Source organism: Pan paniscus, chromosome 17 (assembly GCF_029289425.2).
Source record: "Pan paniscus chromosome 17, NHGRI_mPanPan1-v2.0_pri, whole genome shotgun sequence".
Taxonomy (NCBI): domain Eukaryota; kingdom Metazoa; phylum Chordata; class Mammalia; order Primates; family Hominidae; genus Pan; species Pan paniscus.
Window position 1 is genome coordinate 9,210,368 of NC_073266.2, and position 15,523 is coordinate 9,225,890.

Genomic DNA, 15,523 nt, shown 5'->3' on the forward strand with positions numbered 1-15,523 from the left:
AGTAGCTGTCAGGCCCTGGGAGTGTCTGAGTGTAAGTGGAGATGGGTTTGGGGTCACTGAGGGATGCGTGGGAGCCATCCCTGTATAGGTACAGGTCATAGGGAGATAGTCTCGTGAGGCCTGTGAGTGTCTAGGGTTGTCCTGGGTGCCTGGGGCTGACTGTGGCAGAAATGTGGGGAAGGCTGGAGAGAAGCTGGGAGACCCAGGAGAGTCCCTGAAGGCAGGGGGTGAAGAGGTGAAAGAAATGGGGGAGGGTTGCAGTAAGGTCCGTGAGTTTGTAGGTGATTCCTGGGTGCGGGAAGCTGACTCCAGGTGAAATCTGGAGATGGTCGGAGTGTAGCTGAGAGAGACAGAAGAGTCCTTGAGGGCTGGGGGTGAGAACATGAGGGAGACTGGGGAGTGAGTCAGTGAAATTCGTGAGTTCGGTGGTGTATCGTGGGTGCCTGGAACTGACTCCAGCTGGAATCTAGCGAAGTTTTGAGAGTAGCTGAAAGAGACACAGGAGTCCCTGTGGGCTGAGGGCAAAGACCTGAGAGAGACCAGGGAGGACCTCAGTGAAGTCTGTGAGTCTGTAGGTGATTCCGGAGTGTGGGAGGCTGAGTGCCGCTGAAATCTGGGCGTGGTGGGAGAGTAGCTGGGACAGACAGGAGAGTCCCAGGGGGCTGGGGGTGAAGACATGACAGAGACTGGGGAGTAACTCAGCGAAACTGCTGAGTTTGGTGGTGATACCTGGGTGCCTGGAACTGACTCCCGCTGAAATCTGGGCATGGTTGGAGAGTAGCTGGGACACACAGGAGAGTCCCTGAGGGCTGGGGGTGAAGACATGAGAGAGACCGGGGAGTACCTCAGTGAAACTGGTGAGTTTGGTGGTGACTCCGGGGTGCCTGGGACTGACTCCAGCTGAAATGTGTGCGTGGTTGGAGAGTAGCTGGGACAGACAGGAGAGTCCCTGAGGGCTGGTGAAGACATGAGAGAGACTGGAGAGTAAGTGAGTGAAATTGGTGAGTTTGGTGGTGCTTCCTGGGTGCCTGGAACTGACTCCCGCTGAAGTGTGGGCGTGGTTGGAGAGTAGCTGGGACACACAGGAGAGTCCCTGAGGGTTGGAGATAAAGACGTGCTAGAGAGTGAGGAGTAACTGAGTGAAATTGGGGAGTTTGGTGGTGATTCCGGGGTGCCTGGAGCTGACTGCAGCTGAAATGTGGGCGTGGTTGGAGAGTAGCTGGGACAGACGGGAGAGTCCCTGAGGGATGGTGAAGACATGAGAGAGACTGGGGAGTAACGCAGTGAAATTGGTGAGTTTGGTGGTGATTTCTGGGTGCCTGCAACAGACTCCCGCTGAAGTGTGGGCGTGTTTGGAGAGTAGCTGGGACAGACAGGCCAGTCCCTGAGGGTTGGAGATAAAGACGTGCTAGAGACTGGGGAGTAACTCAGTGAAAGTGGTGGGCTTGGTGGTGATCCCCGGGTTCCTGGAACTGACCCGCGCTGAAATGTGGGCGTGGTTGGAGAGTAGCTGGGACAGACTGGAGGGTCCGTAAGGGCTGGGGGTGAAGACGTGAGAGAGACTGGCGAGGATCTCACTGAGGTCTGTGAGTTTGTAGGTGTTTCTGGGGTGTGGGGTAGAGACTCCCGCTGAAATCTGGGCGTAGTTGGAGAGTAGCTGGGACAGACAGGAGAGTCATGGCTGGCTGGGGGTGAGCTGCTGGATGATGGCAGTAAGAACATATGGTATATTATTGATGAATGAGGTGACTGTGAAGAATCTCCAGAGGAGGACACGGGAGAACACAATGACATGAGTGACTGTCCTGCTTGGTTAGGAAAGGGAAACGTAAAGTTGTGGAATTCTGTTGATGATGGATGTGAGAGTGGTGAAGCCCTGCGGGGTGATGTAGAGTACTTCCACATCCCTGGTGAGGAGCTGCCCCTTGGGTCTGAGTTTCTGGGAGGGGAGAGGGAGAAGCTGGGTGAGGCAGGCATGAATCTTGAGGAGTCAGGGCTGGGGGACCGCTCATATTCTCCCGAGACGTGGGAGTCTCTGGGGGACTCCTGGGTGCATGGGGCTGACTCCCGCAGGAACCTGGGGATGGCTGGAGAGTAACTGGGAGCCACAGGAGAGTCCCTGAGGCCTGGGGGTGAAGAGATGAAAGACACAGGGGTGGAGCACCGTGAGGCTCGTGAGTTTGTAGGTGATTCCCGGGTGTGGGGGGCTGAATCCAGCTGAAATCTGGGGTTGTTTGGAGAGTAGCTGGGAGACACAGGAGATCCCCCGAGAGCTGGGGGTGAGCTGCTGGGTGATGGCAGTAAGAACATGTGGTATATTATTGATGAACGTGGGGACTCTGAGGAATCCTCAGAGGAGGACACGGGAGAGCCCAATGGCTTCATTGATTGCCCATCACGGTGAGGACAGGGAAATGGGAGCTTGTGGGATTCTGGTGATGACAGAGGTGAGTGTGGTGAAGCCCTAGGGGATGGTGAATGGTAGCTCCGGATCCCTGGTGAGGAGCTTCCCCTGAAGCCTGAGTTTCTGAGAGGGGAGAGGGAGAAGCTGGGTGAGGCTCACATGGACCTTGGGGAGTCCGTGCTGGGGGACCGTTCATAAGAAGAGCCGGACAAGACCCTACTGTTCTTAGGTGCAGACATGATTAGGAAACCTGCAGCTCCCAGGGGCCCCTACTAATTTTCTAACTCGCAGAAGGAAGGAGTGTGTGTGCGTGTGTGTGTGTGTGTGCGGTGTGAGGTATGTGCCCCTTAAGAAAATGGAAATCAACCAACCAATGAGACAGACAGACAGACAGACAGACAGACAGACAGAGATTCACTTGCCCAAGTGTTCTGTCCTGTCCTCTGAATCCGCTTCCAAGTCGCAAGACGCTGTGAGCTCCAAGTCAACGCAGAGTCCGCCAACCGCTCCGGCCGCTGATCCGCTCCGCGAAGATCTGAGTACAGGCCAGCCAGGGTGGGTTTAAATAGCCTCGGGCGCAGCCTAGCAGCGGAAAGGGCGGAGCTTCACTCCTCCTTTCCATCAGTCACCCCCAACTTTCCCAGGCTACACCTCGTAGGAAACTGTTCTCCTGCTTTGATTTCATGCGCCACCTTTGGGACAATCTAAGAACTTACAAGTTTTCTTGGCCAGATATATTAGGAATTGTATGCACTGAAACACTGAAAACCAACTAGTGGTTCTGTGGTTCCCACGTTGTGGTTTTGACACCAGCAGCATCCTTGCCACAATCAAACCCCGGAGATCCACAGATCTGCGGTGTAACAATACCTCCCCCTGATCCGGATGCATGGCAGTTTAAGAAGTCTTTCCGTGTAAGGGAAAAGACTTTGTAGAAAAGGTGGAGATATGCGTTGTAGAAACATTCTTTTGCTCTGGAACCACGTAGAGACTTGGGAGCCAGTTGGGTGGAGCATTCGTTGGATGAGGGTGCTCGGGTTAGGAATATCAAGGTGTGGCTCCAGATAATCCAATCATCTAATTAAGATTCCAGTTATGCTCATCTGTTTTAAAATTCCGTTTGGGTAAATTCTTTTAGTCAGACTGAGAATGGCAAAGCCTCAACCCCAATTTCCAGGGAGGGTTGAGAGCCTCAGGTGGAGTTGATCACCAATAGCCTATGGTTTAACCCGTCATGCCTATAGAATGAGGTCTCCATAAAAACCCAAAAGGACTGGGTTCAGAGAGCTTGTGGATAACACTTCCTGGAAGGTAGTGCACCCCTCCCCACACGCCGGGCCCCGCATTTATTTCTGAACTTTTGGCAAAGTCCGCTAAAATACAACGGCAAATGTAAGTGTTTCCCTGCGTGCTGTGAGCTCTTCCAGCCAATGAATGCAACTAAATCTGGGAGTGGTGGCAACCTGATTTATAGCCAGTTGCTGAGAAGCACAGGTAAAACAACGTGGGGCTTCCCATTGTTATTAGTGTGGGAGGCCTGTCTGGCGGGACTCGGCCCTTTGGAATCTAAAGCTATGTCCCGGTAGATAGCGTCACCATTGAATTAGAAGACACACATATGTTGAGAATAATCTTTCTGGTCATTTGCTGCATGTCTTATTTACAATATGTAATCAAATTCTTTATCCTGGCCTTATGGCACCTGGGTTGAGAACCATGATTTGAACCAAACATTGGTCTGTCACGTTCTGAGTTTGAAACTTTATTCTGCCTTTAGCGTTTTGCTATTGCTTTTTCGTTTTCTTTTGTTTCGTTTCGTTTCTAAGTTCTGGGGTATATGTGCAGGATGTGCAGATTTGTTACTAAGGTAAACGTGTGCCATGGTGGTTCGCTGCACCTGTCAACCCATCACCTAGGTATTAAGCCCAGCATGCAGTAGCTGTTTTTCTTAACGCTCTGCCTCCCGAAAGGCCCCAGTGAGTGTTGTTCCCCTTCCTGTGTCCATGTGATCTCATTTTTCAGCTCTCATTATAAGTGAGAATGTGGCGTTTGGTTTTCTTTCCCTGGATTAGTTTGCTGAGCATAATGACCACACATCACCACTGTTTCTGTTTTTTAGTATAAAGAGTAGTATTTTATTGAATAAGATTTGCTCACAGAAAAATAAGCTTAAGTCTACAATGAATGCCAGACTCTACAGCAGAAAGCAATTTTCTCACTTTTCCACACACAATGGTTCCTACTAAGTGAAAAATCTTCATTCACAAATGTACTACTCTGTCTCAAAACATCTCACATAATCATGCACTGTACTAAAGCCATTAGATCAGTTCTTCAGTCAGGTTAAAGAAGTATCCCTCTAATAACTGACTTTTATAATGCTATCAATATCCACTCCCAATCAGTCTGCCATTGTTAATGGTGTACAGCATTACTGAATACAATGGAATTGATGACGCCCATATCCACGGACACACCGTGACTTACGGTGGTTTGATTTATGATTTTTCAACGTTATGATGGGATTATTGGAATATTAGATGCGTTTCTGAGTTACAGTGGGTTTATGAGTATGCGACCCTATACTCCAGAAACAGCTGTATAAGGAAAAACAGGTGTACCTAATAAAAATATGCTTAGTGACTTGGGATAAACCAATAGATGTTCACAACTGATGGAGAGCCGTGAAAGAGAGATAGCGGTAAATAGTTACAATAACACAATTTTCCTGCACCTGTCGAGGATTTCTCCCAAAAAACGCAGAATGTGGGATGCACCTAAGGCATATGAAAGAGAGAGGGCAGAAGGAGTAAGAGAGAAACAGGAGGAAGGAAGGAAGGAAGGAAAGAAAGAAGGAAGGTAGGAAGGAAGGAAGGAAGGAAGGAAAGAAGGACGAAAGGAAGGAGAAAACACCCGGTGTTACTAAAACCCCCCAAAAAATGGTTTCCCCCTGTGGGTAAGCCTACAATGTGGATGAATCTTGAAAATATTGTGCTACGTGTTGTGTCAGTCATAACAGCTCACCTATTGTGCAATTCCGTTGATAGGAAATGTCCACAATATGGAAATCTATGCATATGGGATTGATCGCACTAGGTAGTTGCTACCTAGGGCTGAGGGTCAGGGAGAGGGTTTGAGACAGAATGAGGAGTGACTAATGTCTACAGGGTTTTTCTCTGGTCGGGGGTGATAAGACGTTCTACAATGGATTGCGAATTAAAATTGAATGTGCACCACCACAGGTATACTAAAAGCCACTCAATTCATGACTTTTAATGGGGGAATCTTCTGTGGCGCACTCTCATGGAGACCACGGCAGACATAGTGAGAGAGAAAAAGGTGAGTAAATATCTGAAACGGAGGCAGAAAGAGAGAGAATGAGAAGCCCTGTGAATGGAAGGGAGAGCGAAAAGGGAAAATGGTCCTATTTACAAATGACAGATGTGAAACCGGGGTTCACATCAACAGTGTCACTGCCAGGAAGGAGGGTCATGCTAGCCATGTCACCGGTAGTGTGGCCCGCAGGGACGCCGACCTGCTGGAGCGTCGTGCCAGCATGGGCTCTGGCAGCCACGTGGGCCAGCAGGAGGGTCCCGCTGCACAGCTGTGGGGTGAGGATAGACTGGGTGGTGATATCGCCCATTACAGGGGCCTCTTCTGCTGGCAAGAGTGTGACAGTAGCAAGTAGATGGACAAGCCTGCGTGTGAGGACGGAATGCAGGAGGGGCTCTTGTGCGGCTGGGTGTGGGGCCCTCACGGGAACCGTGGAGAAATGGCCAGGTAACTGCGTCATGTGGGCTAGTAGATTGGCCAGGGCTTCGAACTGAAGGACAATAACGGGGAGTAGCTGTCAGGCCCTGGGAGTGTCTGAGTGTAAGTGGAGATGGGTTTGGGGTCACTGAGGGATGCGTGGGAGCCATCCCTGTATAGGTACAGGTCATAGGGAGATAGTCTCGTGAGGCCTGTGAGTGTCTAGGGTTGTCCTGGGTGCCTGGGGCTGACTGTGGCAGAAATCTGGGGAAGGCTGGAGAGAAGCTGGGAGACCCAGGAGAGTCCCTGAAGGCAGGGGGTGAAGAGGTGAAAGAAATGGGGGAGGGTTGCAGTAAGGTCCGTGAGTTTGTAGGTGATTCCTGGGTGCGGGAAGCTGACTCCAGGTGAAATCTGGAGATGGTCGGAGTGTAGCTGAGAGAGACAGAAGAGTCCTTGAGGGCTGGGGGTGAGAACATGAGGGAGACTGGGGAGTAAGTCAGTGAAATTCGTGAGTTCGGTGGTGTATCGTGGGTGCCTGGAACTGACTCCAGCTGGAATCTAGCGAAGTTTTGAGAGTAGCTGAAAGAGACACAGGAGTCCCTGTGGGCTGAGGGCAAAGACCTGAGAGAGACCAGGGAGGACCTCAGTGAAGTCTGTGAGTCTGTAGGTGATTCCGGAGTGTGGGAGGCTGAGTGCCGCTGAAATCTGGGCGTGGTGGGAGAGTAGCTGGGACAGACAGGAGAGTCCCAGGGGGCTGGGGGTGAAGACATGACAGAGACTGGGGAGTAACTCAGCGAAACTGCTGAGTTTGGTGGTGATACCTGGGTGCCTGGAACTGACTCCCGCTGAAATCTGGGCATGGTTGGAGAGTAGCTGGGACACACAGGAGAGTCCCTGAGGGCTGGGGGTGAAGACATGAGAGAGACCGGGGAGTACCTCAGTGAAACTGGTGAGTTTGGTGGTGACTCCGGGGTGCCTGGGACTGACTCCAGCTGAAATGTGTGCGTGGTTGGAGAGTAGCTGGGACAGACAGGAGAGTCCCTGAGGGCTGGTGAAGACATGAGAGAGACTGGAGAGTAAGTGAGTGAAATTGGGGAGTTTGGTGGTGCTTCCTGGGTGCCTGGAACTGACTCCCGCTGAAGTGTGGGCGTGGTTGGAGAGTAGCTGGGACACACAGGAGAGTCCCTGAGGGTTGGAGATAAAGACGTGCTAGAGAGTGAGGAGTAACTGAGTGAAATTGGGGAGTTTGGTGGTGATTCCGGGGTGCCTGGAGCTGACTGCAGCTGAAATGTGGGCGTGGTTGGAGAGTAGCTGGGACAGACGGGAGAGTCCCTGAGGGATGGTGAAGACATGAGAGAGACTGGGGAGTAACGCAGTGAAATTGGTGAGTTTGGTGGTGATTTCTGGGTGCCTGCAACAGACTCCCGCTGAAGTGTGGGCGTGTTTGGAGAGTAGCTGGGACAGACAGGCCAGTCCCTGAGGGTTGGAGATAAAGACGTGCTAGAGACTGGGGAGTAACTCAGTGAAAGTGGTGGGCTTGGTGGTGATCCCCGGGTTCCTGGAACTGACCCGCGCTGAAATGTGGGCGTGGTTGGAGAGTAGCTGGGACAGACTGGAGGGTCCGTAAGGGCTGGGGGTGAAGACGTGAGAGAGACTGGCGAGGATCTCACTGAGGTCTGTGAGTTTGTAGGTGTTTCTGGGGTGTGGGGTAGAGACTCCCGCTGAAATCTGGGCGTAGTTGGAGAGTAGCTGGGACAGACAGGAGAGTCATGGGTGGCTGGGGGTGAGCTGCTGGATGATGGCAGTAAGAACATATGGTATATTATTGATGAATGAGGTGACTGTGAAGAATCTCCAGAGGAGGACACGGGAGAACACAATGACATGAGTGACTGTCCTGCTTGGTTAGGAAAGGGAAACGTAAAGTTGTGGAATTCTGTTGATGATGGATGTGAGAGTGGTGAAGCCCTGCGGGGTGATGTAGAGTACTTCCACATCCCTGGTGAGGAGCTGCCCCTTGGGTCTGAGTTTCTGGGAGGGGAGAGGGAGAAGCTGGGTGAGGCAGGCATGAATCTTGAGGAGTCAGGGCTGGGGGACCGCTCATATTCTCCCGAGACGTGGGAGTCTCTGGGGGACTCCTGGGTGCATGGGGCTGACTCCCGCAGGAACCTGGGGATGGCTGGAGAGTAACTGGGAGCCACAGGAGAGTCCCTGAGGCCTGGGGGTGAAGAGATGAAAGACACAGGGGTGGAGCACCGTGAGGCTCGTGAGTTTGTAGGTGATTCCCGGGTGTGGGGGGCTGACTCCAGCTGAAATCTGGGGTTGTTTGGAGAGTAGCTGGGAGACACAGGAGATCCCCCGAGAGCTGGGGGTGAGCTGCTGGGTGATGGCAGTAAGAACATGTGGTATATTATTGATGAACGTGGGGACTCTGAGGAATCCTCAGAGGAGGACACGGGAGAGCCCAATGGCTTCATTGATTGCCCATCACGGTGAGGACAGGGAAATGGGAGCTTGTGGGATTCTGGTGATGACAGAGGTGAGTGTGGTGAAGCCCTAGGGGATGGTGAATGGTAGCTCCGGATCCCTGGTGAGGAGCTTCCCCTGAAGCCTGAGTTTCTGAGAGGGGAGAGGGAGAAGCTGGGTGAGGCTCGCATGGACCTTGGGGAGTCCGTGCTGGGGGACCGTTCATAAGAAGAGCCGGACAAGACCCTACTGTTCTTAGGTGCAGACATGATTAGGAAACCTGCAGCTCCCAGGGGCCCCTACTAATTTTCTAACTCGCAGAAGGAAGGAGTGTGTGTGCGTGTGTGTGTGTGTGTGCGGTGTGAGGTATGTGCCCCTTAAGAAAATGGAAATCAACCAACCAATGAGACAGACAGACAGACAGACAGACAGAGATTCACTTGCCCAAGTGTTCTGTCCTGTCCTCTGAATCCGCTTCCAAGTCGCAAGACGCTGTGAGCTCCAAGTCAACGCAGAGTCCGCCAACCGCTCCGGCCGCTGATCCGCTCCGCGAAGATCTGAGTACAGGCCAGCCAGGGTGGGTTTAAATAGCCTCGGGCGCAGCCTAGCAGCGGAAAGGGCGGAGCTTCACTCCTCCTTTCCATCAGTCACCCCCAACTTTCCCAGGCTACACCTCGTAGGAAACTGTTCTCCTGCTTTGATTTCATGCGCCACCTTTGGGACAATCTAAGAACTTACAAGTTTTCTTGGCCAGATATATTAGGAATTGTATGCACTGAAACACTGAAAACCAACTAGTGGTTCTGTGGTTCCCACGTTGTGGTTTTGACACCAGCAGCATCCTTGCCACAATCAAACCCCGGAGATCCACAGATCTGCGGTGTAACAATACCTCCCCCTGATCCGGATGCATGGCAGTTTAAGAAGTCTTTCCGTGTAAGGGAAAAGACTTTGTAGAAAAGGTGGAGATATGCGTTGTAGAAACATTCTTTTGCTCTGGAACCACGTAGAGACTTGGGAGCCAGTTGGGTGGAGCATTCGTTGGATGAGGGTGCTCGGGTTAGGAATATCAAGGTGTGGCTCCAGATAATCCAATCATCTAATTAAGATTCCAGTTATGCTCATCTGTTTTAAAATTCCGTTTGGGTAAATTCTTTTAGTCAGACTGAGAATGGCAAAGCCTCAACCCCAATTTCCAGGGAGGGTTGAGAGCCTCAGGTGGAGTTGATCACCAATAGCCTATGGTTTAACCCGTCATGCCTATAGAATGAGGTCTCCATAAAAACCCAAAAGGACTGGGTTCAGAGAGCTTGTGGATAACACTTCCTGGAAGGTAGTGCACCCCTCCCCACACGCCGGGCCCCGCATTTATTTCTGAACTTTTGGCAAAGTCCGCTAAAATACAACGGCAAATGTAAGTGTTTCCCTGCGTGCTGTGAGCTCTTCCAGCCAATGAATGCAACTAAATCTGGGAGTGGTGGCAACCTGATTTATAGCCAGTTGCTGAGAAGCACAGGTAAAACAACGTGGGGCTTCCCATTGTTATTAGTGTGGGAGGCCTGTCTGGCGGGACTCGGCCCTTTGGAATCTAAAGCTATGTCCCGGTAGATAGCGTCACCATTGAATTAGAAGACACACATATGTTGAGAATAATCTTTCTGGTCATTTGCTGCATGTCTTATTTACAATATGTAATCAAATTCTTTATCCTGGCCTTATGGCACCTGGGTTGAGAACCATGATTTGAACCAAACATTGGTCTGTCACGTTCTGAGTTTGAAACTTTATTTTGCCTTTAGCGTTTTGCTATTGCTTTTTCGTTTTCTTTTGTTTCGTTTCGTTTCTAAGTTCTGGGGTATATGTGCAGGATGTGCAGATTTGTTACTAAGGTAAACGTGTGCCATGGTGGTTCGCTGCACCTGTCAACCCATCACCTAGGTATTAAGCCCAGCATGCAGTAGCTGTTTTTCTTAACGCTCTGCCTCCCGAAAGGCCCCAGTGAGTGTTGTTCCCCTTCCTGTGTCCATGTGATCTCATTTTTCAGCTCTCATTATAAGTGAGAATGTGGCGTTTGGTTTTCTTTCCCTGGATTAGTTTGCTGAGCATAATGACCACACATCACCACTGTTTCTGTTTTTTAGTATAAAGAGTAGTATTTTATTGAATAAGATTTGCTCACAGAAAAATAAGCTTAAGTCCACAATGAATGCCAGACTCTACAGCAGAAAGCAATTTTCTCACTTTTCCACACACAATGGTTCCTACTAAGTGAAAAAACTTCATTCACAAATGTACTACTCTGTCTCAAAACATCTCACATAATCATGCACTGTACTAAAGCCATTAGATCAGTTCTTCAGTCAGGTTAAAGAAGTATCCCTCTAATAACTGACTTTTATAATGCTATCAATATCCACTCCCAATCAGTCTGCCATTGTTAATGGTGTACAGCATTACCGAACACAATGGAATTGATGACGCCCATATCCACGGACACACCGTGACTTACGGTGGTTTGATTTATGATTTTTCAACGTTATGATGGGATTATTGGAATATTAGATGCGTTTCTGAGTTACAGTGGGTTTATGAGTATGCGACCCTATACTCCAGAAACAGCTGTATAAGGAAAAACAGGTGTACCTAATAAAAATATGCTTAGTGACTTGGGATAAACCAATAGATGTTCACAACTGATGGAGAGCCGTGAAAGAGAGATAGCGGTAAATAGTTACAATAACACAATTTTCCTGCACCTGTCGAGGATTTCTCCCAAAAAACGCAGAATGTGGGATGCACCTAAGGCATATGAAAGAGAGAGGGCAGAAGGAGTAAGATAGAAATAGGAGGAAGGAAGGAAGGAAGGAAAGAAAGAAGGAAGGTAGGAAGGAAGGAAGGAAGGAAGGAAGGAAGGAAAGAAGGACGAAAGGAAGGAGAAAACACCCGGTGTTACTAAACCCCCCCAAAAAATGGTTTCCCCCTGTGGGTAAGCCTACAATGTGGATGAATCTTGAAAATATTGTGCTACGTGTTGTGTCAGTCATAACAGCTCACCTATTGTGCAATTCCGTTGATAGGAAATGTCCACAATATGGAAATCTATGCATATGGGATTGATCGCACTAGGTAGTTGCTACCTAGGGCTGAGGGTCAGGGAGAGGGTTTGAGACAGAATGAGGAGTGACTAATGTCTACAGGGTTTTTCTCTGGTCGGGGGTGATAAGACGTTCTACAATGGATTGCGAATTAAAATTGAATGTGCACCACCACAGGTATACTAAAAGCCACTCAATTCATGACTTTTAATGGGGGAATCTTCTGTGGCGCACTCTCATGGAGACCACGGCAGACATAGTGAGAGAGAAAAAGGTGAGTAAATATCTGAAACGGAGGCAGAAAGAGAGAGAATGAGAAGCCCTGTGAATGGAAGGGAGAGCGAAAAGGGAAAATGGTCCTATTTACAAATGACAGATGTGAAACCGGGGTTCACATCAACAGTGTCACTGCCAGGAAGGAGGGTCATGCTAGCCATGTCACCGGTAGTGTGGCCCGCAGGGACGCCGACCTGCTGGAGCGTCGTGCCAGCATGGGCTCTGGCAGCCACGTGGGCCAGCAGGAGGGTCCCGCTGCACAGCTGTGGGGTGAGGATAGACTGGGTGGTGATATCGCCCATTACAGGGGCCTCTTCTGCTGGCAAGAGTGTGACAGTAGCAAGTAGATGGACAAGCCTGCGTGTGAGGACGGAATGCAGGAGGGGCTCTTGTGCGGCTGGGTGTGGGGCCCTCACGGGAACCGTGGAGAAATGGCCAGGTAACTGCGTCATGTGGGCTAGTAGATTGGCCAGGGCTTCGAACTGAAGGACAATAACGGGGAGTAGCTGTCAGGCCCTGGGAGTGTCTGAGTGTAAGTGGAGATGGGTTTGGGGTCACTGAGGGATGCGTGGGAGCCATCCCTGTATAGGTACAGGTCATAGGGAGATAGTCTCGTGAGGCCTGTGAGTGTCTAGGGTTGTCCTGGGTGCCTGGGGCTGACTGTGGCAGAAATGTGGGGAAGGCTGGAGAGAAGCTGGGAGACCCAGGAGAGTCCCTGAAGGCAGGGGGTGAAGAGGTGAAAGAAATGGGGGAGGGTTGCAGTAAGGTCCGTGAGTTTGTAGGTGATTCCTGGGTGCGGGAAGCTGACTCCAGGTGAAATCTGGAGATGGTCGGAGTGTAGCTGAGAGAGACAGAAGAGTCCTTGAGGGCTGGGGGTGAGAACATGAGGGAGACTGGGGAGTGAGTCAGTGAAATTCGTGAGTTCGGTGGTGTATCGTGGGTGCCTGGAACTGACTCCAGCTGGAATCTAGCGAAGTTTTGAGAGTAGCTGAAAGAGACACAGGAGTCCCTGTGGGCTGAGGGCAAAGACCTGAGAGAGACCAGGGAGGACCTCAGTGAAGTCTGTGAGTCTGTAGGTGATTCCGGAGTGTGGGAGGCTGAGTGCCGCTGAAATCTGGGCGTGGTGGGAGAGTAGCTGGGACAGACAGGAGAGTCCCAGGGGGCTGGGGGTGAAGACATGACAGAGACTGGGGAGTAACTCAGCGAAACTGCTGAGTTTGGTGGTGATACCTGGGTGCCTGGAACTGACTCCCGCTGAAATCTGGGCATGGTTGGAGAGTAGCTGGGACACACAGGAGAGTCCCTGAGGGCTGGGGGTGAAGACATGAGAGAGACCGGGGAGTACCTCAGTGAAACTGGTGAGTTTGGTGGTGACTCCGGGGTGCCTGGGACTGACTCCAGCTGAAATGTGTGCGTGGTTGGAGAGTAGCTGGGACAGACAGGAGAGTCCCTGAGGGCTGGTGAAGACATGAGAGAGACTGGAGAGTAAGTGAGTGAAATTGGTGAGTTTGGTGGTGCTTCCTGGGTGCCTGGAACTGACTCCCGCTGAAGTGTGGGCGTGGTTGGAGAGTAGCTGGGACACACAGGAGAGTCCCTGAGGGTTGGAGATAAAGACGTGCTAGAGAGTGAGGAGTAACTGAGTGAAATTGGGGAGTTTGGTGGTGATTCCGGGGTGCCTGGAGCTGACTGCAGCTGAAATGTGGGCGTGGTTGGAGAGTAGCTGGGACAGACGGGAGAGTCCCTGAGGGATGGTGAAGACATGAGAGAGACTGGGGAGTAACGCAGTGAAATTGGTGAGTTTGGTGGTGATTTCTGGGTGCCTGCAACAGACTCCCGCTGAAGTGTGGGCGTGTTTGGAGAGTAGCTGGGACAGACAGGCCAGTCCCTGAGGGTTGGAGATAAAGACGTGCTAGAGACTGGGGAGTAACTCAGTGAAAGTGGTGGGCTTGGTGGTGATCCCCGGGTTCCTGGAACTGACCCGCGCTGAAATGTGGGCGTGGTTGGAGAGTAGCTGGGACAGACTGGAGGGTCCGTAAGGGCTGGGGGTGAAGACGTGAGAGAGACTGGCGAGGATCTCACTGAGGTCTGTGAGTTTGTAGGTGTTTCTGGGGTGTGGGGTAGAGACTCCCGCTGAAATCTGGGCGTAGTTGGAGAGTAGCTGGGACAGACAGGAGAGTCATGGGTGGCTGGGGGTGAGCTGCTGGATGATGGCAGTAAGAACATATGGTATATTATTGATGAATGAGGTGACTGTGAAGAATCTCCAGAGGAGGACACGGGAGAACACAATGACATGAGTGACTGTCCTGCTTGGTTAGGAAAGGGAAACGTAAAGTTGTGGAATTCTGTTGATGATGGATGTGAGAGTGGTGAAGCCCTGCGGGGTGATGTAGAGTACTTCCACATCCCTGGTGAGGAGCTGCCCCTTGGGTCTGAGTTTCTGGGAGGGGAGAGGGAGAAGCTGGGTGAGGCAGGCATGAATCTTGAGGAGTCAGGGCTGGGGGACCGCTCATATTCTCCCGAGACGTGGGAGTCTCTGGGGGACTCCTGGGTGCATGGGGCTGACTCCCGCAGGAACCTGGGGATGGCTGGAGAGTAACTGGGAGCCACAGGAGAGTCCCTGAGGCCTGGGGGTGAAGAGATGAAAGACACAGGGGTGGAGCACCGTGAGGCTCGTGAGTTTGTAGGTGATTCCCGGGTGTGGGGGGCTGAATCCAGCTGAAATCTGGGGTTGTTTGGAGAGTAGCTGGGAGACACAGGAGATCCCCCGAGAGCTGGGGGTGAGCTGCTGGGTGATGGCAGTAAGAACATGTGGTATATTATTGATGAACGTGGGGACTCTGAGGAATCCTCAGAGGAGGACACGGGAGAGCCCAATGGCTTCATTGATTGCCCATCACGGTGAGGACAGGGAAATGGGAGCTTGTGGGATTCTGGTGATGACAGAGGTGAGTGTGGTGAAGCCCTAGGGGATGGTGAATGGTAGCTCCGGATCCCTGGTGAGGAGCTTCCCCTGAAGCCTGAGTTTCTGAGAGGGGAGAGGGAGAAGCTGGGTGAGGCTCGCATGGACCTTGGGGAGTCCGTGCTGGGGGACCGTTCATAAGAAGAGCCGGACAAGACCCTACTGTTCTTAGGTGCAGACATGATTAGGAAACCTGCAGCTCCCAGGGGCCCCTACTAATTTTCTAACTCGCAGAAGGAAGGAGTGTGTGTGCGTGTGTGTGTGTGTGTGCGGTGTGAGGTATGTGCCCCTTAAGAAAATGGAAATCAACCAACCAATGAGACAGACAGACAGACAGACAGACAGACAGACAGAGATTCACTTGCCCAAGTGTTCTGTCCTGTCCTCTGAATCCGCTTCCAAGTCGCAAGACGCTGTGAGCTCCAAGTCAACGCAGAGTCCGCCAACCGCTCCGGCCGCTGATCCGCTCCGCGAAGATCTGAGTACAGGCCAGCCAGGGTGGGTTTAAATAGCCTCGGGCGCAGCCTAGCAGCGGAAAGGGCGGAGCTTCACTCCTCCTTTCCATCAGTC